Below are 20,200 nucleotides of genomic sequence, written 5' to 3'. Positions count from 1 at the left end.
AGTGCTTTATGAAATGCCAAGAATGTTTTCCAGAGTGACTGCACCATTTTACATTCCCACAAGCAATGTGTGAGTAATCAGTTTCCTTCTCTAGTGTCTTCAAAGTCTCTTACCTTCACTACAAACAAAAGTATAGTCTATGTTGGCCTAGCAATTTACTTTTGGACCCCTAAAATCAATGATCTATTCTAATTGCCAAAAAATCAAATAGAAATTATTCAGCAGTGCATAACTGAAAATTTTATTTTATGAAAATAAAGTGGCTTGGGGCGCCTGGGTGGCGCAGTCGGTTAAGCGTCCGACTTCAGCCAGGTCACGATCTCGCGGTGCGGGAGTTCGAGCCCCGCGTCAGGCTCTGGGCTGATGGCTCAGAGCCTGGAGCCTGTTTCTGATTCTGTGTCTCCCTCTCTCTCTGCCCCTCCCCCGTTCATGCTCTGTCTCTCTCTGTCCCAAAAATAAATAAACGTTGAAAAAAAAAAAAATTAAAAAAAAAAAAAAGAAAATAAAGTGGCTTAAGTGTATTTTGCATTTTAAAGATAATAACTAAATAATAGCATTAAAAGCAATTTAGAATAACTTATATAAGCACCTTCTGTTAATATTCTGTTATTTTATAAACATGCTACCCTTTCTGTGGGAGATTTTCTCACTTTCAGCATAAAATGAAGAAAATTATTTTTAAGCCAACTTATGATGGTATCGTAAAGAGGCCCCTATAATGCATCTTAAAAACACATACGTATGGATAGCTAAAGAAGTATTATATTCATTAGGATATCACAATAGTTTGTATATGCCTAAATTTTAATTACAGAAAATTATAATTTTAATCTTATCAGATTATACCAAAGAGATCAATTTCAGTGTTTTTTCTTAAGGAGCTTAATTTTTTTTTCAAAGATAAAGAGTTTGGCTCTGTCTTCAGACAACAAGTGAAATACTCTTATTCAGAGCACAACTGCAATAAATATTGTCTCAGTTACATTTTTAAAAGGAGTTTTCATCTACTTGTTTGTTTATTCACATTGATTTTTAAAAAAATCTGTTGGGGTGCCTGGGTGGCTCAGTCGGTTGAGCGTCCGACTTCGGCTTGGGTCATGATCTCACAATCCATGGGTTTGAGCCCCGCGTCAGGCTCTGTGCTGACAGCTCAGAGCCTGGAGCCTGCTTCCAATTCTATGTCTCCCTTTCTCTCTGACCCTCCCCCGTTCATGCTCTCTCTCTCTGTCTCAAAAATAAATAAATATTTAAAAAAAATTTTTTTTAAATCTGTTAACTGATAGATTTGCATTTCCTTTTGTATTGTATAAATACAACTTTGAAAAACATTTATTTGTATTGTATTCCCTATTATAAGTACGGAAACATATCAATTTAGGACTAGTGAATGTTAAGCACATAGAAAAAGATGTGAACATTTACTTTATGTAACTCATTTTCCAATAATGACCATTTTTCAACTGTTTTGCTTCTGATTCTTAAAATTATTTACCAATAATATGAAAATATGCAACATGTTCAGTTTAAAGTAGTATGCCATCATATCAGCATATTTTATATTTTTTCTTTTTTAGTATTCTTTAAAATTGTAAATATAATAGATGAATATAATATAATAGATGACCTTAAAATTTTTTAAATAGAGAAGTATAAATAAGCAATCAGGGGCACCTGGGTGGCTCAGTCAGTTAAGTGTCTGATTTCTGCTCAGGTCATGATCACGTGGTTCATGAGTTTGAGCCCCTTGTCGAACTCTGTGCTGACAGCTCACAGCCCAGAGCCTGGTTCAGATTCTTGTCTCCCTCTCTCTGCCCCTTCCTTACTCATACTCTGTCTCTCTTTCTCTCTCAAAAATAAACAAACATTAAAAAAATTTTTTGAAATAATCAAAGTCTTCTACTCATTTTCAAGAATTGGAGGTATATCCACTGAGACTTCTTTTTCTACCTTTTCAAACCATATTTTTCAATATGTATATACTTATACATTTTGTCACATTAAATTTGTCATCTCCGTAATATCTTATAACTAACTTTTTTCATGTAACCTTATATTACAAACATCTACCTTGAATCAAGTTCCTTAGAAAACAGAGTTTCCCGGAAAAGCTGGTGGGCTAATTTATTAGTAAGTACAGTCCCAACCAATTACCACCTTAACAGCTAGGACACAGATTCTATTGAAACGAATGGAGTTGGTGGTACATTCTGGTGTCTAAAGCATATCTTTCCACGTTTGCTATGTCTTATAGCTTATTCATTTATATGGCTGAATAGAATTTCATTGAATGGACAGACTATAATTTATTTACATATCCTAACAATGATAATTTAAATGATAATAGGGAGAAAGGTAATGAGAAAGGAAAGAATGAAAAGAGCTCAGGGGCACTTGGGCTGCTCAGTCTGGTAGTTGGATTCCTGATTTTGGTTTAGGTCATGATCTCAGGGAGATCGCCCTGAGTCAGGTTCTGTGCTGACAATGCTGAGGCCTGCTTGGGACTCTCTCTCCCTCTCTTTCTACACCTCTCCCACTGCACGCACACTCTTTCCCTCTCAAAGAAAGAGAGAAAGAAAGAAAATGTTAAAAAAAGAAGAAGGCATAACATTGAATACAGGTCTTGGGTCAGGACCATGTCATTGAATTCTCCCCATCCGAAACTCCAAACTCCACTCTTGTCTCCATTTAACTCTCTCAAGATCTGCTCCCAGCTGATATATATTATTAGTTAGATCCTGAAATGCCTTTAACATGACAGCTGGTACTGCATTTCTGTAATCAACTGTGCTAAGTTCTGACTTGGTTATTGCTCTAGAAGCAGTGAGAAACTCTGAGGGCAAATCTTTGGGTGTTGCAAATTTCCAGTTTCAGTGCAGTCATTAAATAGTCCCAAGGCAAGCAGAGGCTGTCCTGGTCTGGTGAGGAAGATAAGGCTGCTTCTATCAGCCAGGAGACCTTTGGAGAGTTCAGGAGTCAAGATTCCTAAGCTTATCCTCCCAAGTGTCCTCATGCCAGATCTAAGGGTCTCTCTCAATCTTTTCTTTTCTATCAGAGTCCTGGCTTTGACATGGGAAAACTCCTGAGGCTGTACAATTAGTTTCCTTTGCAGTTCTAACATTGTTATCATCAAATTCTGTTCTTGATTTTCACCAGTCTGTCCTGAGGCTTCAAAAGATGAGAATCTCCTTTAAGGGTGCCACAGAAGCCCTCTGGGTTCTGAGAATGCTTTAAGTTAGTAATTAACTGCCTTGGGTCTATCATTTTCTTTTTAAAAGTTATCTGGCCTTGTTAAAAGCTTGTTTCACTATCTTTTTATCTGTCATTTTCTCCACAGTGATTAAACACTGCAGATACGTGGCCCCCTTCTTCCACCTCTACCTCAAGCCAATTAACCACTGATGAAAGTTTAATTGTGATGCCATTGTTTGCCATGAGTTATCAGGGTCATACTTAACACCAGCAATTGTGTCTCTCTTGCTTTCAGGCAGATGAGCATCTAACTCCAAAATCCTATCCCAAAGATCTGTGTTCTAGAACAATTTCTGGTACTAATTGTTTGAACCCTTATATTAATTTTCAGAGGCTGCTATAACAAATTACCATAAACTGAATGGCTTGAAACAACAGAAATTTATTATCTACCAGTTCTAGAAGCTAGAAGTTCAAAATCAAGGTGTTGATAAGCGCTTACTCCTTCTGAACTAAAAGAAGATCCTTTCTTGTCTTTTCTAATTTCTGGTTGGCCCATGAGTTCCTTAGCTTGTGGCAAGGTTAACTCCAATTTCTAAGTCTTCATGAGATACTCTCCCTGTGTGTCTGTGTCTCATCTCCTCTTCTTATAAGGATATCAGTAATATTGGATTAAAGGCTAACCCCACTTTAGCATGACCTCTCTTAACTAATTATATCTGCAATGACCCCATTTTTAATAAGGTCATATTCTGAGATATTGGGGGTTAAGATGTAAATATATCTTCAGTGGAGGGGAGCAATTTAACTAAGAATGTTCCTTAGAAAAATAGCCTGAGCAAACGATTAAGTGCTGATGCTCTTTATTTGAGAAGTTCAATGCCTGGGCTGTGAGAATAAAGGAAAAGGGAAGCAGAACAGGAGGGAATAAGGAATAATTAATGGTAAAATGTTATCATTCCAGCTGTACCTCACAACCAATCACAGTAAAACACAGTAGTTTGCAAGACAGTTGTGCTTACTTGCCCCAAATTCAAACTCAAGTCCATCCCAAGGAGTGAAGAAGGAGGACTTATTTCTTGCTTTGTACCCTCCCACATCCTGTCTGCCATTGCTTAGAATTTATCCCATAGAACTTTAACTCCTCTATAACTGGGTTGGGTTATCTAGACCATTTAGCTACTGCTTGGGAAATCCTGCAGTGTGGTATTTCATCCATGTCAGGAAGCAGTGAGAGGAGCCAGAAACTTCAGGAATGTGACTGTACAGATATGTGAAGAGCTCTTAGGTTTTATCTTTGGGCCATCGCTATTTGTTCCATATTCCTAAGGAAGAGGAGTAAGAGTTAGTTGTCATGCCTTTTTCCAGTGTGATTATATAATTAATTACTCTGATATTTTTGTTCAGTCTAGTTGTGCTGTTTGTAATTGTAACTCTGAGCATGGAGAACCTTTGAGAATCCCTTGGAAGATCAGACTCCTTTTCCATTCTATTTAGGATATTTGAGACCATAGTTTCCCTGCTGTGATTTCCCCAATGATCAGATGTTGTCTGCTTTTTCTCTTCTAGTATTTTCTCCAGATGTCATCGGAATCTCTTTTTTTCCAGTACTGCTAATTTTTATTTAAATTTTTTCCCCTGTAACTTCAGTGTGACCAGGAGCAAGAGAAAAATAGAGAATTATGCGGTTCTCCTATCTTGAACTGAATGCCATTTGTTTAATTATTTTATTGTAAGAGTAAGTGTATGATCTTGTACAATTAATTTTACCTCACTAGGACTATTTCTGCAAGGTGTTATTGATGCCATAGGTATTAGGAAAAGTAAATGTTCTCTAAGGTGATTTTAACCTCAGTACACTGTATAACAACTTGTTAGCACATTATATTAACAGAATTTTTTTTTGTCCTAGTGATCTTTTCAACCCTCTGACCTTCCAAATACCTCCCTGTACTTCAGCTATTTAAAAATAGTAGTTAAAAATGAAAGAAAGAAGGAAGAAAGGCAGGAAGGAAGGAAAGAAGGAAAGAAAGGAAGGAAAACAGAAATAAAAAGAAAAAAATTAAGGCCACAAGATATTTTTGTGTATGTGTCTAATTTGGGTCTATAATCCAATTGTTTTGTCTTCCTCTTAACTTTGAAGCTTGGAGTATAACACTGCTTTATTTTCTTACCTTTGTCCAATAGTAGATTTGATTAAATGTTGGCATCGAAATATCTTAATTCCTTCTGTGTCATGAACTTAAAATTTCCAATTCATTATCAGGAAATTTTATTTATTCATAGAATAAATAGAATGACATAGATGAAAGGGAGATGGGCAACAGACATAAACAAATGTTTGTTCCCCCTCCTCAAAGAAATAACAATTTGAGATTATTAAGACAGATCTGAGCCCAAATATTACAAAATATTACTTGGTCAGGAAAGAGGAGTATACTGTGTACAAGATGTATGAAGATGCCCACATCATGGGTCTAATTGAAATTGTAAGTATTGGGCACATCCTGCTTGTAAATTACACTATAATAGATTTACTACTAAGTTCTTCTGGGTTTAAAAGTTAAAGTTATTTTCCATTTAGGAGTTAAAGATTAAACCATTTTGAGGGTAATTAACATAAGGAAGAAAAATGATAAGATCCTTGAGAAGAGACCACAATTAGAGATTTAGAGAAGTTTAGTAGATAAAGAAATGAGTTCATTGGCTAGAGAGGCCTTTCCTGACCATCCTCTCCATTCTTCTTTCTCTTCTCTCTCCTGAGCTACTTACCCTACTTTACTTACTTTCACCACATTTACCACTACTCTGTGACATTTCAGTAATTATTTATTATCGACCTATCCCATTAGAATTTAAGCTCCATGAGGAAATGGCTTATTTCTATTTGTTGTATCCTCAGTTCTTAGGACCATGTTGTGTATATGGCTAGTTTTCAATAAATAGTTACTGAATGAAAGAATGAACTATATAAATGATTTTTAAAAACACTTTAAACATCCATCTAATGCTGGAACTGCCTAAATAACACATTGCTAAAGAGTAATCTAGGCAGTGTTACTATGGCATTCACTTTTAGTTACGGGGAACCTTCTGCTTTCCAAGGCAGTTCATTTTGTCTTCAGAAAATTTGACCATTAACGACATCTCTCTCTCTGATTAAAAGAAAAAAAGGTCTTGTTTTATACTTTAAGCTAGTAAAGTACAGTGGTAATTATTCTACCATATGGCAGTCTTTAATATATTTGGATACAGTTTGGATACCATTACTCTCCTGAGTGGTCTTTTGTTATTAGCCCTCAATCTCTTCAATTATTACTACTAAGGCATAATTTATGTTCTGTGTTAGTACATGGCTTTTTCTTCAAATAGGCATAGTGACACAATAAGAAAGAGAATTCAGAAGTATGTAACTGTGGCCTAACAAGAATTTCTTTATATGATAATAAAGTGAATCCCTGTGGGAAAATTCTCCGCTTCCCTTCTAAAAGGCGGTGAGCCTTTGGTTCTAGGGTCTTCTTTTGGGGTGGATTCTTAACTCTGCAAATTCAGGAAGAGGAACTGAGGAGGCAAGAGTTGCCTCATCTACTCATACATATCTTCGATTTCATCTATGATTTTTGCTTTTATTTTCTTTGCTGATCAAAGAAAATTTCAATAATTTCAATACTGTCACATTTAACTTGTCATTTACATCAGTTACTAAAGCCAGATCAGTTTTTGTGGTTGGTCCTAGTTTTAGTTGATCCTAAGTCTTTTCTCCTGTCCTCTTCTCAGAGTACATCACAAGCCACATATGACATTCAAAATAAACCAAAATTTCCAGGTGTAGTTTTTAAGTTTATTTATTTTTGAGATGGAAACAACATGAGCGGGGGGAGGGGCAAAAAGGGAGAGAGGGAGAATCCCAAGCAGGATGGACACTGCCAGCACAGAGCCCCATAAGGGGCTCGAACTCATGAAACCACAAGATCAAGACCTGAGCTGGAACCAAGAGTCAGAGGCTTAACCGACTGAGCCACCCAGGTGCACCTCTGGGTGTGGTTTGATAAACGTAATTCCAGGCTTGGATTATCACTTCTTTTGTTCAGTTAATGCTGCCCAAAACCTAATCTCCTTTTTGGAGAATCCATCACACTCATGACTCACCTTGACTTTGCCTTTGATCCGTATTGTCTCTTCTGTGCCAAACCTGTGCCATTGGCTTTTTGAACTTGAGAGCAAATCCCAAGATTTACTACTATGAGATTTATTCAGTTGCTCCATTGGCCAAGTTTTTTTTCATCCCATGTCAAGATCCTTTCTGGATTCTAATCCTTTCATCCTGGTTAGTCACTGCCCCACTCAGCAATCTGTAAATCAGGCTTTGATAAGCAGTTCTATATTTGTAAATCAATAGTAAAAGTGAACTGAATAGGAGCAGGTAAAGGAACTGTGATGCACATACAATTCCCTTTAGCTTTTCATTTGTCTAATTTTCAGTAGACTTTAGATATATTTGTTTGACCTATTATTGATTCATATAATTATCTTTGCTCTAGACCATATTTCTCCATATTGTCCAAAAGGAGTTCCTGAGAACTTGTGTCAAACACCTTCCTAAAGTCCTTATAGACTAAGGTTACCAGGTTTTACAGATGTAATGGCATAGTCCCTTTATAAAGGTGTGCACGATATTCTTCCTGACTCTTCCAACTCACTCTCCACCCTGCTTCGTGCCCCTGGAAGCATTATATTGACTAGATTCCATCGTCCTATTCAGGCAGGAATTGTAAAAGGGCAGGAAAATAATGAGATTAAGGTATGTGTTTTTCCAGATCCCTCTCTTTACAGTCACAGTAATCAGTGGCTTAGTATAAGTGGCTCAGTTTTTCTACCAATTCCTCTCCTTCAGCTAAAGATACAACTATAACTCTCTGCAGGTCCTCCTATGTGTTTCCCTCCTTTGTGCTTGAAATCTAAGGGTCAGGGAGGGTTGCAGAAGGTTTGCAACCTGTGTGGTCAAGAGGGCCCTGTGCTTGGTTTGATGCTCTTTGGTCCCTGTCTTGAAATTCTTAATAAATTATAAATAAAGGGCTCTGCATTTCCATTTTGCCCTAGGTCCTGCAAACTGTGTAGCCAGTCCTGCATGGGATGGTACTAGTTCTCCATAGCTGCTTCATTGTCCCTCTAAACTTCCTTCCTTTAACCCTACCCCATGCTCTCGAAGAGGCTCCTTTATGAATTTTCTTGAGTGTCCCTCTGGTTGTGTGTGTTCCATGCCAGGACCCTGACTATAAAGAAAGAAATTAGAAGAGTATGATTTATTGGCTCCTACTAATCATGGCTTCTTTAGGTTTTCTGAACATAGTCTTTTATAAAAAGTTTTAAAATCTTAGCTAATGAAATCAGTGTAACTCTTATCTCTAAATTTTCAAATCTCCTTTCATCCCAGTTTGCAAAATTCATTGGCATTTGCCTATCACCAGTTTTATTACCCTTTATCGTTCTTGACAGCCCCTGAAAGTTCACTGCCAATGTTTGCTTTAATGATCTAGTTTGCAAGTTCCTTAGAGACCTTTTGAGATAATTCAAGACCAGAAGCTAACCTATCTTTCCTGCATTGAAACTCCAATGAATTCCCTATCAATGTTTTATCTTTTTTCAATACAAACAAAAGTTTTTTTTCTTTTTTGTCATTAGTCATTAATGATTTCAAACAGAGCACATTTTATTCCTTACCTTCTACTTGCTCTGATCAAAGGATAAAAAAGCTTATTTGATTGATTGACTGATTCATTGGCAAACCAGTTTATCTGGTGTCATAGACTTCCATAATCTATTGATTCTGTGCCACTCTCTAATAGGAATTCTTAGGTATGTTTTTTTTTTTTATCTCATCTTTTGAAAATGTTGAGAAAACAAAGATATTAACATAAATATTTAGAGACTTTGGTCAGCCTCCCACTTCCCTATAGCTCTAAGAGAGAAGAATTCTTTATTATTTTTGATCTTTAGGGCTAGGCTTTTACATTTTGATTTGGGTCCTTGGAACAGAGAAAGACCAAATTGATTTTTAACAGAAAAAGCCCTAGAAAAATAAGTGGTTATAGGCATTTGAGTTTGGACTAAAAATGGAAGGTTTTAGGGAACAGTTAAAGGAAAGAATCCAGAAAGATGTTTAGTGTTAGGGAAGCACCTGCCATGAAAATGGGTGAGGAGTAAAGAGAAGGTATATGGTATTTTTATATAGCATCTCTTAAGAGACTTCTGTAAAGATCTGAATTACTTTTCCATGCTTTCTTGGCAGTTGTTGAATTGCATACATCACCTTGCTCAGGACAGCCATGAAAAGGGCCAATGGTGTTTGGACTTTATATATGTCCCTTTAAAATCTGAGCTCAGCAACCACATTGGTTTCTGTAGGATATCTGGACTTTTTCTTCCTCTGTGGCTTCATTTGCAACTGCACAGTCAGAATTACATTTATGTGAACTCCTGGAATCATCTCAGTATCTCCTGGAATTGACTCAGTATTTCCTGGCATAAAAACCAAGCCTATCTTCCCCCCCCCCCCCCCCGCCACCGACCCAAGTTAATATATAATTAATTTAAATATTTTAGTTGATATTTTAAATATTTACTGATTTTTTGGAGAGCACAAGCTGGGGAGGGGCAGAGAAAGGGGGACAGAGGATCCGAAGTGGGCTCTGCACTGACAGGCTGACAGCAAGGAGCCCAATGTGGGGCTTGAATTCAGGAACTGCAAGATCATGACCTGAGCTGAAGTCAGATGCTCAATCAACTGAGCCATCTCGGTGCTCCCTCCTTTTTTTTAAAAAAAATATTTATTTATTTTGGGAAGAGCACAAGCGGGGGAGGGGCTTTAGTTGATATTTAAAAAATTTTTTTTTTCAACGTTTTTATTTATTTTTGGGACAGAGAGAGACAGAGCATGAACGGGGGAGGGGCAGAGAGAGAGGGAGACACAGAATCGGAAACAGGCTCCAGGCTCTGAGCCATCAGCCCAGAGCCTGACGCGGGGCTCGAACTCACGGACCGCGAGATCGTGACCTGGCTGAAGTCGGACGCTTAACCGACTGCGCCACCCAGGCGCCCCAGTTGATATTTTAAATTTGCTTTACTGCCTCTACTGTTTCTCTAAAGGTCCTCACTTAGTTGCTTTTTCAAATAATGTCAAAACAGTGTGACTGATACTTTCACTATCAAATGAAGAATGTCATCTTGCAGTGGTATTTACCAATCCCAGACTAAGTAGATGTCCTGTTACTGATAGTAGCTATACTTTTCTGTGGATTAATAGAAAATATCAAAACTCTGTATGACCATTCAAATTATGTGTGCATGAAGATAAAATGCTATTTTAACTGTTGTTTACTTTTAGTAAGCAGTGTTTCTTACCTCCTAGAAGAGTAGCATCTAATAAGAGTGTTATTTCTGTGTAACAATTCAATATTGACACTGTAGGGTAAATTGCAGGCATAAAAAAGATCCATGACTCTTTTTATTAGCTAAGCAACTATGTCTTTTGGAAGGATTCCTCTTTTTTTTTATATCATCTGCTTCACTTTCCTCCTCAAGCCACTGGTGCCTTGAGCCTTTATTTCAGTTACTGATGCATTCTGATTGTGCTTTAACTCAGGAACTGAATTTCATCTCTGGGTGCTTTTGTGTTGGCTGCTTAAGACATTCATGCCTGGGGGTACCTGGGTGGCTCAGTCAGTTAACCTTCTGACTTCAGCTCAGGTCATTATCTCACCCTCTGTGAGTTCAAGCCCTGCGTCAGGCTCTGTGCTAACAGCTCAGAGCCTGGAGCTCGCTTCAGATTCTGTGTCTCCCTCTCTCTCTCTCTGCACTTCCCCTGCTCCATTTTGTCTCTCTCTCTCTCTCTCTTAAAAATAAGTAAACATTAAAAAAAAAAAAAAAGACATTCGTGCCTGTGTGCAGGGAAATGCCAAATTGAGATTATAGTTACTCCTCTATTTGGATTTTATATTTACATTTTTTTTTTTAATTTTTTTTTTCAACGTTTTATTTATTTTTGGGACAGAGAGAGACAGAGCATGAACGGGGGAGGGGCAGAGAGAGAGGGAGACACAGAATCGGAAACAGGCTCCAGGCTCTGAGCCATCAGCCCAGAGCCCGACGCGGGGCTCGAACTCACGGACCGCGAGATCGTGACCTGGCTGAAGTCGGACGTTTAACCGACTGCGCCACCCAGGCGCCCCAATATTTACATTTTTTTAATGACTGTACTAAAGTCTTGGTCACTATTTCTGCAATTATATTTTATGAGATACTAGTCCTGGCAGATTTTATTTTCAGAATAAAATAGAAATATTTATTATATACTCCTTCCTTTAAAATTACATGTGCATTCACATAATAAAAAATCTTTGAAAAGTACCACTGTAAAAATATTTGCTTAGCTTTGTTTAACCCAGGGATTAACAAATTTATGTTGAGAACCAAAACCATTTACAGCTACTAACTTATTGTCTATACTCTAACATGACTTTACTATGGCTATCTTTATTAGGTGGTTTCACTCTTCAGGAAACTTGTTCAGTAAGTTAAAGTTGCAAAAAAAAATGATTATTAATTTTAGGAACTCCAAGAAAATCCATTTTTATAGAAATACTTCATTTATCCTCATCAGTGAAATATCCTTTCTCGGATAATAAAGCATCAAAAGAGAGTTTACTCTTCAAGAGTCTCTTTGAAACCAAATCCATGCTGTGTTAACCAATCCTATTATATGATGAACCTTTTGCAGTCCTAGTCAGACCCCCCTTTAACCAGACTCCCCAAATCTCATATCTCTACTTTGTCCTCCCCACTTTGAGATGCTACTAAGACTGTTAAAAGCAGCTATTTTTCTTCCCATGGTAAGCAAGAAACTCAACCTTGCTTTGTCAACAGAATGTTTCATGGAATCAGCATTTGACAATGTGATCACAGCATACTCTTTTCATGTAAACCTGTGTACATCTAGAGGTACCATTGTTTCAAGGAATACTTTTGAGGACAGGTAGACTCACAGTATTGCCCAGAAAAATTCAGTGCTCACGAAACCCTGGATCCAAACTATCAAAAATCACCTCCCCTCAAATTACATAATACTTATTCAGGAATTTTCCCTGTCAACATGTTTATATACACTGAAAGGCTAGCCCTTTCTTCAGGTATTTCCTATATGGATAACTTAACACCAGGATACAATTTTCCTTTCAATATTCACTGAGATGAAATTCAGTTTTTCTTCCTTCTGTGTGTTCCCTTGTGTAGGGTGGTCTCAATAGTTTATGTCCAGAATTTATTTAGAAGAGAACTAGTGAGATAAAGATGTTGGAAGTGTCTTCTGATTAACAAGTATGGTCTAATAAATTCATGAACGAATGTGACATAACAAGCCTTATATCAGTGAGGGCAACTCTTGGTCCCATAGCTGGCTGGGACTTCCAAGAAGACGACAGCAATTCTAGGCACCTCCCAGTTAACCTGTAGGCCTTACCCAGGGAGATACATCTGGGAGAATTTAAGTGATGCAGGACCTTCCCTCAGTCTCACATCCCTATTCTTCCAACCAGGATTACCTGTCGTTTGCTGTTTTGTCACCTACTCCTGTCCTCTCCTCTCAGATATACCCTTCTCCACAACCTCACCTCCTACCTCTGCAGAAAACAGAGGAGTAAAATTCACACTGTTGTGCAATTTTCCTGTATCTCATGATTAAAATTTCAAAAAATTAAAACAAAAATGGTACATATGTAATTCCTGAATCTCAGTTTTCTCATTTGAACACTGGAGATTTTTACAACTGCTCAGTACCTTAAAGGCTGTTGTGGTGATCAGGATCACCTAACAATGTAAAGCCTCAGATAAATGTAAATCGCTATTGATGTGTAAAAGTGGTGATGAGCACAGGTGCTAGTTCACATTAAGGTAGAATAGGAAAAATGGTTTACTATCCTGGCCAGTCTAATATTTTCATTATATTAATACGGCTTTCAGTAAAATCTTAGTTTAAGAGAACTACTGTCATTTTTGTTGAGCTGCTCAGCTTTAGTTTTGAATTTAATTCATTCAGACGAGAAAACTACAGCAGTGATCAAAGGCATAATTATAACATATTTATAGCCTATTATTATTGTAACATTCTGAAGTAAAGGGCAAAAATTCCACCCAGTGAACTTGTTCTTCCTGTTACTGACACAAGATTGAGACATTTAAATGCTAAGACATGGATCCCTGAGGCAGAACATAAAATATTTATAATGAAGGGAGTATGGACCAATAAATTTCAGTTATGAATGTTTTTAGCTAGGAGAAATAATAAATAACCTTCCACAGGCAATATTTCAGTATGCATTATTATACCTCATCACATCAGATTTTCAGGAAACAATAATGATTGCATAGTAGGACACTAAATTACTCTCATATTTAATGAACGATTAAACTGTTAAGCTTTGATTAAGATATAAGAGCCTCCCTAATTTGACTGTGAGATGTGGTTTGCTTGGAAAAATATAGTTTATGATAGTACCAATAAAGATTGTAACGTATATAATTTCTATTGAAAAAAAGAATAATTTCAGATATAGGTAAGCTTTGAAAAAGAAATATCAAACTGTTAGGTTTGGGGAAAGAGGAAAAAATAGCATTTAAAAATAGGGAGGTAGATTATTTACTCTTATCTCTCGTACATTTTAACAGTTTTAAAAATTGGTAGGGAAAATGGCTTAAATTTATCTGATTATGCATAGATATTGCTAGGAGATATTATGATACCTGAGAAGTAATGCAGGATTGGGTATCAAAAGATTTAAGTCAGAGTTCTCACTTTGTAGCTCACTAACTGTGACTCTCCTCTGACTCTCTTGTTTCTTTGTTTGTGAAGCAATAATAGGAAGACATAATTGTCATGGTTCTTGTTATGGGTCTTAGCCTGAGCTCTCCAGGAAGCAGAGCCTCAGTGCAAGTTTTTTTGGAATTTGTGATCTTGGGAACTGGAAGTACTGAGGAATAGGAGGAAGTAGAGTCAACACAAAGATGAGTTGCTAGTAGGCCATTGCTATAAGTGCCTGCTTGCTTGATCACCAAGTCCTGTTTGAAAGCCTTCACGTGAAATGTGAATCAGGAACATCTTCCTAGAGGAAGAATGAGAAAAGAATTAATTAATCAGTTTCCTTCCTCCGTTAGTCCCCCATGGGGTGTGTTATAGACTGAATTGTATTCCTCTCAAATTTATATGTCGAAACCCTAAGCCCCAGTGCCTGTGAAAATGACTATATGTGGAGATTGGGCCTTTAAAAGTGATTAAGTCAAAGTGAGACTCTTAGAGCAGGCTCTAATCTGGTCTGACTGGCATGCTTACAAGAAGAGGAAGATTGGACAGAGATACGCCAGTCTGTGCACACCTTGATCTCAGACTTCTAGCCTCCAGAACTTTGAGAAAATACATTTCCATTATTTGAGCGACCCAGTCTATGGTATTTTACTATGGTGGCTCCAGGAAGCAAATACCGGGTGTTAACTCCCCCATATTCTGGATTGTACATATGTGAGTTGACGGTAGGTTCCTTCCCTGTCCCCAACATGAGGTTTCAACACAGTGGGAAGCAAGAGATGGGGTTCTGAGGCAAAGTGCTGTCTAGATACACCTGTGGAGCACTGACCAGATCTTTCACAAACCAAGTGGCCAATTTGGTGTCTGGATAGGTGAGATAAAGAGAAACCCAAGGAGGTGCACAGAAGATATTAATACACTATGCAAACGCACTTTAAAGCTATAGGGTTGTTATTAATAATAATCAAGGATAAAACTGCTTATTGCTGCTTCCTGGATTTATGTAGGATTCATTAAGAATATATATGGTTTATGACCTCATAATTATATTACTAAATTTTGTTTTAAATCATGTTTATGCAGAACTCTTGTGAGACCAAGGGGAAATAGCCACATGTTCCCTCCAGAGAGCAAGCAAAATTTAGAGTCTTTAAAAATGAGTAAACAAGTATACACTTGAAAAGATAAAGCACTAAATAAAATTTGGCATGGCTTTCATTGCTTTTGTGTATGTGCCTGCTGCCCCTGAAGTCCTTAGCACCAGCATTTAGTCTTCAAATTCCATGTACTGTGGTCTATTGCAAAGAATCCTGAATCGGACACTCTAGAGAGATGAGTGATTTTCTTGGTCACACGAGGCGTGCGTATGGTTATAAGTTTGGTTACGTGAGACCACAAAAGCTTTCTGTTATATTTGTGGAGATGTCGGGAAATATCTCCATATTTCAGGGGTAGTTAAAGGGTTTGTGGATTGGTGAAGTGAGAAGGAGTCAGAGGAAATGTGGTTTCTGTGGGTGAAGAAATGGAGTCAGGAGTCCTGAGTGCTCTGACATGTTCATGTGTGGAGGGGCATAGGAACATGCTCATGAGGAAACCAGCAATTGAAAACTCATCAGTTTTGAATTTTCCATTTCAACAAATGTGACCCCTGATGTGCTTCATGTATACATTCTGCTCTAAGAAGAAAACAGGTTGGAATTCACCGTCAAAGATAGCATTGAATAGGAAATCAAACTGTTTTTTATAACAAATATTACCAAAATGTTGCTTGCTGAGGAGCTTATAAATGTTGGTAAGATGAAATGTGAACATTAAAATTGTAGGCTTTGCATAAGTCATCATTTAATAAGTACCTTATTTACCTAATGACTACCTTATTTACCTAATAGCTGAGAAGGAGAAAATAGGAGACAGATGCATTTGCTCACCCACTATTTAGCTTTGTGCTCATCTCTGGCTGAATGCCATTTCCAGGTGTTTGGTGTTGAGCCAGATACTAAAATTAGACATTTGGTACAGCCCTGTTGAGACACAGGGGTGATGTACGAAAGCTTGTTCAATCCTTGGCCCTTGACACTGCTATTAGAGCCTCTCTTTCCAGGGCTGTCAAACTCACCTCCCACTTTAAAGGAAAGTGAAATAAATAAGATAGAAATGTGAACAGAAAAATCTATCAGACCCCAGATGTTAAAGCAAGGTCTCCTTCAAACTGCACTTGTTTACTTAAAAATTTTAATTTCTTTTTATTTCTTTGGAAACACATGGAATTTGAGTGATGCTTTCATCCTTTTTAGGGTTTGGTCCAAATCTTGTTCTAAAAGTGCCTGTAGATACATAACATTGTAAAGATAAAATCTTAATGAGCAAACCCAGAATTTCAGACATCAAAACAAAAAGGAGTATGCCTATATGTGAATTCATCAGATTATGGAATCTAATCACCAGTCGTGCAGATCCAGAAACTAGTTTGTTAGTACCCTCAGAGAGTACTGCAAAGTGATGCCATTAACCAAATCCACGGCAGAATGTTGTCTGATACAAGTTATAATGAATTGTAATTAATTGATTGTTTACATTGACAGGTCTGCTTGATTTGCTAACCCACATATTCTAGGATAAAATGATTTTAGCAAGTGCTTATCATCTGTATAGGTATACCTTATTGCTTTGAATATTTGTGCTATGTTTTGGGGGGAAATAAACATCAAGGGATTTTTGGATAAATGTGAAGAAAGTATCAATGGTTCAAAAGTAAAGGGTCAGAGGGTACCTGATGATGGCTGACCAGTCCTTCATTTTTGCTGTTAGGAAGTAGAGATTATAGACCCCTGTCAAGCATGTAAGTGAGACATTCCTGACCGGCATCTCTCCACCACTACAGAGACTCCAGGGTCAGACCTGACATGGATTTTCTATGCTAACTCTCTACCAAAATGTTGTAAGGGCTCAGCAATAGCTGTCCGGTAGCTAGAAAGGGTCAGAGAGCCGTTTGTCATGGTGCTGCTAACTTTCCTTACATCCAAGTCTAAGGGTGGACACTGCCTGCTCACTTTCCCCTATTGCCAAAGTTTAAGAAATAACCTGATTTCCATGGTTGAGGGGAGGAAAGGTAGAGGAGGATTTACATGTTTAATATTTTGATCTCTGAACTGCAGTGAATGGAACTCTGCTTTAAAATATCAAATATCGGGGCGCCTGGGTGGCGCAGTCGGTTAAGCGTCCGACTTCAGCCAGGTCACGATCTTGCGGTCCGTGAGTTCGAGCCCCGCGTCGGGCTCTGGGCTGATGGCTCAGAGCCTGGAGCCTGTTTCCGATTCTGTGTCTCCCTCTCTCTCTGCCCCTCCCCCGTTCATGCTCTGTCTCTCTCTGTCCCCAAAATAAATAAACGTTGAAAAAAAAAAAAAAATTCCAAATATCAGCTGTGCTTCCTTCGCTTCCACACATATTAGGAAGGAAAGTTGAAACTAGAAAAAGGGCTGAGAGAAGACATAAATCTTTTCCATGCCTCAGGCCCAAATCGGAACCAAAGTACTCCCTTTCCCAGGCTTGAGATATCTGGAAAGCAGGAATTAGCAATCCTGAAGGTTTTCCCAAGAGCAAGAATTTCAAGCAAAGAGAGATGGCTAGCCTTGGGGATGTTTCTTCTCAGACCTGGTGAGGCCTGATAAAATGCCCCGGCCCAACATACCCACAGAATACAGAATCCCTGTCCCCACATTTATCTCTCAGGCTCCATATGGTAAATTTTAACTGTCTTGATTCCCATTTATCTCTTATAGTCTCACTTTCCCGTCTCTCCACACAATCAACTTTCTCCAGCTTTCTGAAAATAATCAGTTGATTCTAGTTAAGCCCTTTCTTTTGGTGTATGGCATGAGCAACATTGGATCTTTTATCATTATTAGGGAATCCAATAAAGTTCATTGTTACACAGTATGTTGATCACATTTTCAACTCAGATTTTTTTTTCAACCTCCAGACATATTTTCAAGTGAGGCATTTTGAAATTTAAAGCAATGAGTTCAGGTGTTAATCTGAAAGAAAAACAAAAAGAAGCAAAAGACAACAACAACAACAACAAACAACAACCCACAGTAAGTAGAGTACTTTCCCTGTATTTCCAGACTTTTTGGACATTTGGGTGTATTTTCATTGTATTTTTCCAGATTAAAATTGCTTGAAATTTAGAGGTATTACAAAATATTTATTTTGAAATATTTTGAACATTTTTAAAAATGTAACTAACATACAATTTAAAAATTAGTTTACTGGTTTTTCAACTTTTCAGGTACTTGTGATTCTTTCAGACAAACACTCAGGCTCATACTGCTTCATACTCCTTATAGTTTTAAACAGAACAAGTCCTAATGGTATTTACTGTCACTTAATACTGGTTACTGACTGATTTATTATGAAGGCTTTGTCTTCTTTGTTTTTTTCATGTCACTTAATCTGATTTTTTTAAAGGAATTTTGGAGTTCCATTTCCAGCATAAATAATGAATGCTCACAAAGAATCCCAAATGTTTTGCCCTTGACTTTGTATAGTCTGTGCCAGAACAATTATTGCAACACCTAAAGCAACAGGAACTATTCAATCGAGGTTTGAACCCTAGAAACAAATCCATTGTGCCTCACTTAGCAAAACTGTTGTCAGCCTCTGTGCAGCTCATGTTTACAATAAGTGAGGAATAGTAATGCTATAAATTAAGAATTTAAACAAAGTCAGAATATAACCAGTGTTAGTCAAAATGTCTTCTGGGTACTGAGAAAGCCTTATGACAGGAGAAATAATAAGAGTAGGGGAACAGATAGTGTGTGGAGTTGGGAACTCAGCTGAATTCATGCTTTCAGCTTCTTTCAAAGGTGATATTAACACTTAACCAGTGTCTGCCTAGGTCTCCAGGCCTCTAGAACAAGCCCTGGAGCTTCGGTGATTGAAAGGCCAAGTGTGGTTGAAAGTAATGGTAGTCCCTGTCTGGTAATCATGGTCAGACAGTCTCCAGAAGCTGGTGAGGTGCTTCTGTTTGAAATCTCAGAAATTTCTGAGTGTTCTTGGACCAGTGGTGCTTACCTCCTGAAACCTGAATCCAGGGTCTGACAAGTCCCAACATACCGTAGCTCCTGATACTTACAAAGTCTGTACTCAGTCTAACCTATTGATTCCCTGAACTTGTTGCCTGAGGCAGAGAAGGAGCTAATTAAAAGAAAATGGAGCTTTGAAAATCTGAGAATCTCTCTGAGATGCTGCCACTAACCTCCGGAATTTGAATCACTGCCCAGCACAGGAGCTAACAACAAATCAGATTCTCCATGCTGCTGACCTGGGAGTGAGTTGCTTTAAAATGGGGAAAAAAAATCATAAACCTCACTGCTCCCATATAAATTTTTCCCTAAGATATTTAACAAAAGAAATAATAAAATGAATCAGTATTTATGTATGTATTTATGTATGTATGTATTATTATTAAATATTAGTTACTTTTTAAATAACTCTGGGCATTAAGGACAATTTCTTCCATTTTTATAAGTAGGAAAAATGAGACAGAGAGAAGTTAGGTAATTTTTCTTATGTAATCGGAGTCAGCCAGAAAGACAGTTGGATGAGATTACAACTCAGAGTTGCTGACATTCAAATACATGTGAAAACCACTAGACCACATCGTTATCTTTCTTTTTTGAGTCGACTATAACAAAACAGCACTTAAATGCTTACAAAATCCTTGCCTGTATTATTCTGAGGCAGTTTCTAGGTAAAAGAAACAAATCACAAAATTGTTGCTAAATACTAGTCATGATGGTTCACCCCTTCCTCTTCAAACACACCATAAGCTTTGGAAGGTGGGAAAAGATTTAAAGTACTATCAAAGCCCTAGTATTTCTTTGGTTACACTTATGGCCACATTTAGATTGTATCACTTCCAAAAAAGCTTTAAAGGCGTTTTGCCAGGTTGGCTCCTTCTTCCCAGGCAAGGGTCAAAAAGATAGGAATAGACCACAAGGCTATCATTAGATGAAAACAATGGACTGGGAATCATCGTTGTCCAAAATTCCTAAACCTACTTCCTGTGTCAGATAGCTTACTAGTAACCCATGAATGTTCATCCTTCCACATTCTGAATAAAATTATATGTAAATAAAATGGCTTCCAATTTTATTT

General features: G+C 37.6%; 1 long non-coding RNA gene across 1 annotated transcript in view; it reads left to right on the top strand.

Moving 5' to 3' along the window:
* Nucleotides 1–20,200, top strand: part of LOC147578658 (uncharacterized) — a 54,978-nt gene that overhangs the window by 2,112 nt on the left and 32,666 nt on the right. Inside the window, exon 2 of the long non-coding RNA XR_015254326.1 lies at nt 18,021–18,135. This is a non-coding gene — a long non-coding RNA (uncharacterized LOC147578658). The remainder of the gene's footprint in view (nt 1–18,020; nt 18,136–20,200) is intronic.

This window comes from Puma concolor, chromosome C1 (genome assembly GCF_028749965.1).
Source record: "Puma concolor isolate L17-30 chromosome C1, mPumCon1.1.hap2, whole genome shotgun sequence".
NCBI classification, from domain to species: Eukaryota; Metazoa; Chordata; class Mammalia; order Carnivora; family Felidae; genus Puma; species Puma concolor.
Note: the sequence above shows the minus strand (reverse complement) of the source record. Positions and strands in the feature narration are given on the sequence as shown.